Source organism: Protobothrops mucrosquamatus, unplaced genomic scaffold (genome assembly GCF_001527695.2).
Source record: "Protobothrops mucrosquamatus isolate PMUCROS unplaced genomic scaffold, P.Mucros_1.0 scaffold4173, whole genome shotgun sequence".
NCBI lineage: Eukaryota > Metazoa > Chordata > Lepidosauria > Squamata > Viperidae > Protobothrops > Protobothrops mucrosquamatus.
The window spans coordinates 38,409-47,159 of record NW_015390099.1 but is presented as its reverse complement, the minus strand read 5'-3'; the positions used below and the strand labels follow the sequence as shown (position 1 = coordinate 47,159).

Sequence of the window (8,751 nt, the reverse complement as noted above, 5' to 3'; positions counted from 1 at the left end):
AATGGTGCATTGGAAGATCTGCAAGAAATATCATTTGCCTATAAGCAAGAACTGGTGGGATCATAAAATAGAGAAAGTCATAGAAAATGACTTCAGAATTCAAATAGACAAGCACCTGCAACATAACACCCCGGACTTAACAATTGTCGATAAGAAAGACAAAAAAGTCTGGATAGTGGACACGGCAGTGCCTGGAGACAGCAGAATAGACGAGAAAGAACTGGAGAAGATAACAAAATACAAAGACCTACAAATACAAATAGAAAGACTGTGGCAAAAGCAAGCAAGGGTACTACCAATAGTAATAGGCGCCTTGGATGCAATCCCAAAACAACTGGAGCACCACTTGAACACCATTGACAAATTCGCCATTAGTCAATTGCAAAAGGCGGACTTACTAGGAACTGCTTTCATCCTGCGACGATATCTGTAATACCATCAAACATCCACATCTGCCTATCCCAGGTCCTTGGGAAGGACTCAATAGGTAGAGAAAAATGCCAAATCCAGTCTGAACATCTGGCTGAATGTGCGATGATCCATAATAATAATAAAAAAGTTGGAAGGGACCTTGGAGGTCATCGAGTCCAAGCAATGTAAATACAAACATTAAATATTACTGCGGCCTCAGCCAGAACGTCTAATAATGGGAATTGGTGGCAATTTTACTGAAATGCATTTTGAAGACTTTGGGGTGAAAAGCTTGGGTTTGTATAGAGTATAGCAATTCTCCAGCCTCATAAGTAGCTTTGAATTTAGGGCTGTAATTTCCATCAGATGGTAAAAAAAAATACATATGCATTGATATGATATGTGGAAGTGAAAAATAAATGTATCTGCACATGTGTGCTTGTGTGTGTGTGTCTGTATAAGAGAACTGATTCTCCTTTCCTTTTTTTTTTAAGCAGGGTACATCCCCAAACTATTCTGGATACTCCTGAACATTCAAGGAGTGATCCAGAAAAGGTCAACATTTCTTTTCGTATTATCTAAAATATGGAAACTGCTCTGAATACTTCTAAAATACTAGAAACGTCTTCTCTAGATAATCAGCTGGTTGATAATTTAACACCAAATCTTATCAATGGCTTCATTGCCCTTATTTGCATTTTGGTCCTGGTAGAAAATGGAAGGACCACTTAGCTCCTGGCCTTTTCCATTAAGAGGAATTATTTCACCACTTAAATCCTGTATCTCTCCATCGCTGATTTTGGGGTCCTCGCATCGCTCATTATGGCAGCTATATTTGTGGGGGTGTTAATTTTTTATAAAGGAGCTTACATGGTCCAAACCTTTTTCTTTTTGTTCTTTGAGCTCTTTTCCTTCACCTTTTCTGCTAGCCAGTTTCTGCTGACGTCCATCAGCCTGGACAGGTGTGTGGCTGCCTTTTTCCCACTCTGGCATCACTGCCATCGTCCATCATATCTGCCCAGCCTGGTTTGTGGCCTCATCTGGATCCTCTCCTTTCTGTTCTTCAGTGCACTTAATTCTCCAGCAGACCAGGACCTTTGGAAGTTCACCTTTGCTTTACCAGCTTATTGTGAATGGCTTATTTTGTACGCCTCTCATGGTTTTGTCTACTGTGACCCTCTGGATTCACGTGAGGTCTAAATCGCAACGCAATCAAAGGAAACTCCTCACCACCATCTTGCTGGCTCTCCTCTTCTCCCTCCTTTCATCTCTCCCAACGTATGCCTCATATGTCGTTTATTATTTCAGTTTCCCTCATCCTGTCCTCTTGACAATTGGAATAGGAACTGCTATTCTCAATAGCAGCATCAACCCCCTCCTTTATTTCTTAGTGGGGAGGAAGCAGAGGGGAAAGAGTCAGCCCAGAACATCCTTGAAGGGGGCTCCTCAAAGAGTCTTCAAGGATGNGGTCCAGGGAAGGCTTCTTAAGGAGGGGCCTCACCACCGCCTCCTTTAGGACCGCGGGGAAGGCACCCTCCCGTAAAGAAGCGTTTATAATTCCCTGGAGCCAGGCTCGTGTACCCTCCCGAGCTGCCAGTACCAGCCAGGAGGGACACGGATCCAATAAACATGTGGTTGCATTCAGCCTCCCCAGGATCCTGTCCACGTCATGCAGTTCATTTCCTGCACAGCATTAGTTGTGGACTGATGTAGGCATCTCTTAAAATGCAGTTCTCTGTATGTCAGATGAAAGAATCAATGTGTGGAAAGAGATTTGTCCCCACCTATAAGATTCCAGCCTCAAGTGCAACTTATTCATTGCTACTGGGAAAGAAGCACAAAGGCCTTGTGAGAGGATTTGACCTCTTCTATCTCCCTCTGGTAACTTCACCTTCTTTAAAGACCTTTTGCAAAATGATCTTCATGCTCTCCTTGGACCGAGCTCCTTTTTTCCTCCCAACTAGAAAATATATCACTGGATTAATGCTGCTATTTAGACAAGAAAGCAGTATACTCCATAGAACCAAATATTGCTGTTCCTTCTCAGGTTCAGAATTTGAAAAACTAAGAATCACTGCAAAGACAGATAATGGAAAAGCAAGGATGAGGAAACAGAGAAGAGTGATTAAAATCATCAGTAAAAGCTGACCCTGATTCTTCTGATTCGATTTAAGACACAGTTTGATGAAAAGGACCACAGTAGAGAGAGTGATCAACGGAAGGCAAACCATAGCAGTCACAAGGAAATGGAGTAGGGACAGTCTGTCATTTACAATGACTTTTGTGAACACCATAATGTCCACAATTCCAGCAAGGAGGAAAGAGGAGGTCCAGAGGATGACACAGACAGCAGGAGACAATTTTTTTGGCCGGGAACAGCGATGCCAGATTGGGAAGAGGACAGCCACACACCGGTCAATGCTGATGGCCGTCATAAGAAAGTGAGTATTGATGTACATCATGTGGGATAAAGAATAACAGATGAAGCTGAGAATGCTTCCTAGCAAGTCAGTAAATGCATAGATAAAAAATATAAATATAGATGTGAGGAACCCAAAGTCTGCAATGGCCAAGTTAAGGATGAATGTGGTGAAACAGTTTCTCCTCATCTGGAAGCCAAGTAGCCAGATGATGTAGCCGTTGCCCACAAATCCAACACAACAGAACATTAAAGTAATGCCTGCCCAAAGAATCAGTCCTAAAACAGAAGGGAGGATCTCTTCTGTGTACTCATATGAGTCAATGGTATTGTTATACCCATAATAGGTCTTTGTAGCATTGAGATCTCCCAGGCTGGAATTCATCATGAAGCTTTTGTAATCCTCTGATTATCTTTTGGAGTGGAAGCTCCTATTAGAAGAAAAGAAAGAAGAGTGGATTCAGTCATTCCTGTCTCCTAAATAACATCAATATTGGGGCCACTTGGTGCTCTCTGAGCTTACTTGTTTTCAGTGGCGTAGCGTGGGTTGTCAGCACCCGGGGCAAGGCAAGTAATTTGCGCCCCCCTCCTCCACAGTGGGCGGCGACCCGGCGGCTCGGATCGGATTCGCCAGCACTGCAGAGAGAGTGAGTGAGCCAGGCAGGGGCAGAGAGCTGCGAGTGCGAGCGCGCCCCCCCAGATGTTGCGCCCGGTGCGGCCGACCCCCCCTGCACCCCCCATGCTACGCCTCTGCTTGTTTTCTTGCAGAGTTTTCATTGCTCAAACTAATTAACATCATCAGTGCTAGTCCTAGTACAGTGCTAGCACTGATGATGTTACCTAGTTTGGTAAAGAAATGGCTTAAAAAGCAAACTCAGGGAGTACCAAGGACCCCTCATTTCAACCCTAAGCTACAAATATTCTCCTTTATTGCCATAGCTTCTAGAAGAAGGGGTCCATCTATTCTCCAAAGCACCTTATGGCAGAACAAGAAGTAATAGATGGAAACGTATTAAGGAGTGATCCAACATGGAACTAAGGAGAAATTACCTGACAATTAGTGCAATTAATCAGTGGAACAACTTGCCTTCAGAAGCTGGGGATGCTTCAACACTGGAGGTTTTTAAGAAGAAATTGGACAACCATTTGTCTGAAATGGTGTCTCTTCTTAAAAAGCTCCAGTGATGGAGTACCCCCGGCTTCTAAAGGCAAGCTGTTCCACTGATTAATTCTGATTCTGATCTCTCCTTGATTAGTTAAATATGGAAGATTTCCACTATGTGTGTGTGTGCAGATTTTCTGTGATTAACTGGAACTTTCCAAGTTGAGGCACAAAAATGAGATGAGTTTTCATACAGAACTGAAAAGCCAAAACTGATGAGAAAGAATTAAGGATAAGCTAAAGAAGCATTTTACTTCCTTGATCTTGGGTTTCAGACAGTTTATTTGCTTCTGACATACTTGTACTGTCATGATGGCTAAAAATTGGTTGGAAAATAAGTCAAAAACCAGGAAACCTCAACTGAGACCGATATGAAGTCAACATATAAATATCAAGTATAAAAACATACAGGTACTAAAGTAATGGTTATTACTCTATTTGCATATTCTGGGGTCTGATTAAACCTTTCAAAATTATAACATACCTGATACTGATGGTCCAAACTCTTGAAAGCTGTTGATTGGAAAACGATTGTGTCAGTTTTGAGGGTTGAAGTGATCGGGGATGGCACAGCCTGCAGGCAAAATGTCTTTAAGATCTAGTTAGATGATATTAATTGACAGATATTAATTGACACCCTATCTTGAGTTAGAAAGTTCAAAGAACTACCTGCAAAATTGGATGCACCTGGGAGTAGAGGTTGAGTAGAGATTTTCAAAGTTTTTATATAAGGGAGAGGGAAGGATGAGAAATAATGGTTGGAAACTGATCAAGGAGAGAAGCAACCTGGCATTAAGGAGAAACTTCCTGACAGCGAGGACAATCATCCAGTGGAACAGCTTGCCACCAGAAATTTTTGGAGCTCCATCACTGGATATTTTTAAGAAGAGACTGCACATTCACCTGTCTGAGATGGTGTAGGTTCTCCTGCTTGAGCAGGGAGCTGGACTAGAAGACCTCCAAGGTTCTTCCAGCTCTATTCTATTCTCTATTTCCTGTTGATTTGATAATACTACACAAAATCCATTCTAAACAACAAGCTGGCTGTGTGAACAATATTTCAGACAAATGGCTGTCCAATCCCTTCTTCAAAACTTCCAGTGTTGGAGCACTCACAACTTCTGGAGGAAAGCAGTTCCACTGATTAATTGTTCTAATTATCAGGAAATTTCTTCTTAATTCTAAGTTGCTTCTGTATATATATATATATTCTCTCTCTCTATTGATATATAAATGATATTAATATAATGATACCAATTTATAATGCCTTGATAAGACCACACTTAGAATATTGCATCCAGTTTTGGTCGCCATGATATAAAAAAATTGTTAAGAGTCTGGAAAAACTGCAGAGAAGAGCAACAAAGATGATGAGGGGCTAAATCATATGAACAATGGTTGCTGGAATTGGGTATGTCTCGTTTAATGAAAAGAATGACTAGGGGTGACATGATAGCAGAGTTCCAATATCTAAGGAGCTGCCACAAAGAAGTGGGAGTCAACCTAAGCACCTGAAGGCAGGACAATGGATGGAAACTAATCAAGGGTAGAACCAACCTAGAACTAAGGAGAAATTTCCTGACAGAACAATTAACCAGTGGAACAAGCTGCCTCCAGAAGTTCTGAATGCTCCAACAGTGGAACCTTTGAAGAAGAGATTGGACAACCATTGGTCTGAAAGAGTGTAGGGTTTCCTGCCTGAGCAGCGGGTTGGACTAGATGACCTCCAAGGCTCCTGCTTATTCTGTTATCAATCAATAGTAATAGTAAATAATAATACTAATACTAATACTAATAATACTAATACTAATACTAATACTAATACTAATACTAATACTAATAATAATAATAATAATAATAATAACAACAACAACAACAACAATAAAGTTGGAAGGGACCTTGGAGGTCATCTAGTCCAACCCCTTGCTCAGGCAGGAAACCCTATACCATTTTGGACAGATGGCTGTCCAGTCTCTTCTTAAAAACTTCCAGTGTTGGAGCATTCACCGCTTCTGGAGGCAGGTTGTTCCATTGGTTAATTGTTCTAACTGTCAGGAAGTTTCTCCTTAGTTCTAGGTTGCTTCTCTCCTTGATGAGTTTCCACCCGTTGCTTCTTGTCCTGCCTTCAGGCACTTTAGAGAATAGCTTGACTCCCTCTTCTTTGGGGCAGCCCCTGAGATATTGGATATGGGATTAAACCTTCAGTTTAACCCCAAAATGTATGGACACCAATGGGATAGCATCGGCATTGACAAAATCACCATCAATGAATTGCAAAAGGCTGCTTTACTTGAAACAGTTTACATCCTTGGATGATACATTTAATGCTATCAAACAGCAATATCTGCCCATCCCAGATCAATGCCAAATTCAATCGCAACATCTAACTATTTATGCAACCAACTAAAGTATGTTAAACTTGTTTGCTATCCAACTCTCAATGACCCTGGGCACATACAACATTCAAAGATAAAAAAAAAAACATACAATAAAATCAATTAAAAATATCTCCTACAACCAATAGGGAAATAAATGCTTCTACTATCCACAAAAAGTGGTCTTTATGCCTAATTTTACTGCTTTCAAGATATTCTTTGATTAAATATTTGTTGTGATAAGGAATCACGTTGAAGCTCCACACATCTTTTCTGTTCAGTATTAGCATTAACTGAGGCTGGCTGTCCCCAGAGGGCTATTAATATACCCCTTGCAGATATTCTTGTTATTTTGTCCCAGCTGAAGACTGCTAAGAAAATAAAAGAGGACCGAATCAGCAGAGCAAACACATCCACTTAGATTGATAGACATTTGCTTCTACCCGAAGTTCTTCCTGTGTAAATCTATGGAGGCCCCTATCTCTCCCTTTCTTTATAATTCATAAAAAAAAGATTCTTCAGATTAATTTATTAAAATTTACTCAGGGAGGGTTAAAATCTCTGGAAATAGTGGTTGAGTTGAGCATTGTAAAATTTCAATTACATCTTATCATGATTAAAAGTTAGCATTTAAATAGGTAGTTGTTCAGTGTCTGAATTACAATACAATCACTAAAACTACTTCATAGGGACAGTCACTTGTCTGAAATGGTATAGAGTCTTCTGCTTGAGCAGGGGGTTAGACTAGAAGACCTCCAAGGTCCCACCCTGCTCTATTCCGATTGGCTCTGCAGTCCTGGATCTACGGAGGTTGTGCAAAATTTCTAAATAGTTTGATGTGAAAAATCAAGAGCAGAAAATACTAATTAAGCAGACAAATATTCTTGCATTGATCTAAGATCTACCAAATGTCTTACCTTTCTGAAACAATTGGTCCACGTTCTTCAGATCTGATGAGAAGAAGATTACTATGTCATGTAATTGACTGCTACAGTGACTGACAATGGCCAAAGCAGAATAAGATGTAGAGAAAATATGACGAGTTTTAAGTCTTGTTTGACATACGTCAAGGAGAACCTGTCAGATGAACAATTTACAGGATTAAATGTTGGACTATCAGACAGTTGTAAGCAGATCTTTTCAAGAAAATATTCTTTCTGTTCTTGGACGAGGAAGCAGATCTTGCTAAGAAGTCTCACACAATTATATATATATATTGTGTATTGCCTAATCAGTGTGAACATCTAGCGATAAGAAGATTTGGTTCCTCTTTTTTGCAGGATAATCACCAGCCACAAAATGAGGGCACTGCCCATAAACCTAGTTAACACTGATGAAAAGGAAAATTATTATTATTTATTTCAACTGGAAACTTCCATGAAGGTTTCCCCAGAAAGTCAATGGGGAAGTCGGCAGCCAATCCAGCACCCTGTTCAAGCTCCCCACCCACACAACAATTGTCACAGCCCTGACAAACTCTTGAGCATCATCCACCCACCCCGATATGTGACACACATGTCACACAACCTTGTGAAGTGCCTCACACCTACCCTCATGTATCTAATGTCTCTCACACACCCTCTTGCACCTCCTTACTCCCCCCACAATCTCCAAAGACCCTACACATCCCCTCACTCACCCCCCCCATAGAAGAGTAATCACTTATCTGCCTGCAGGCCTGGGACTTTCAACTTCCTTCCAGCTTCTTCACTAACTTGGCTGGTAGTTAAATAATAATAATAATAATAATAATAATAATAATAATAATAATAATAATAATAATAATAATAACAACAACAACAACAACAACAACAACAACAACAACAACAACAATAATAATAAAGTTGGAAGGGACCTTGGAGGTCATCGAGTCCAAGCAATGTAAATGCAAACATTAAATATTGTGTCCTCCCTTCCCCCCTATTAGTTTCCTTTCCTATTTTTGGGGCTGTCCTTTGCTTGTTCAGATACAGGATAACCCTACTGCGGCCTCAGCCAGAACGTCTAATAATGGGAATTGGTGGCAATTTTACTGAAATGCATCTTGAAGATTTTGGGGTGAAAAGCTTGGGTCTGTATAGAGCAGGGATAGGCAACCTCGGCTCTTTTATGATTCATGGACTTCAATTCCCAGAATTCCTGAGTCAGCTATGCTGACTCAAGAATTCTGGGAGTTGAAGTCCATGAGTCATAAAAGAGCCGAGGTTGCCTACCCCTGGTATAGAGTATAGTAATTCTTCAGCCTCATAAGTAGCTTTGAATTTAGGGCTGTAATTTCCATCAGATGGTAAAAAACATACATATGTGTTGATAGGATATGTGGAAGTGAAAAATAAATGTGTGCTTGTGTGTGTGTGTCTGTATAAGAGAACTGATTCTCCTTT

The 8,751-nt window shown here is 40.6% G+C and overlaps 1 pseudogene; it reads left to right on the top strand.

Moving 5' to 3' along the window:
• Nucleotides 1-996: 996 nt before the first annotated feature.
• LOC107298664 lies at nt 997-6,788 on the top strand (annotated as a pseudogene).
• Nucleotides 6,789-8,751: the final 1,963 nt, after the last annotated feature.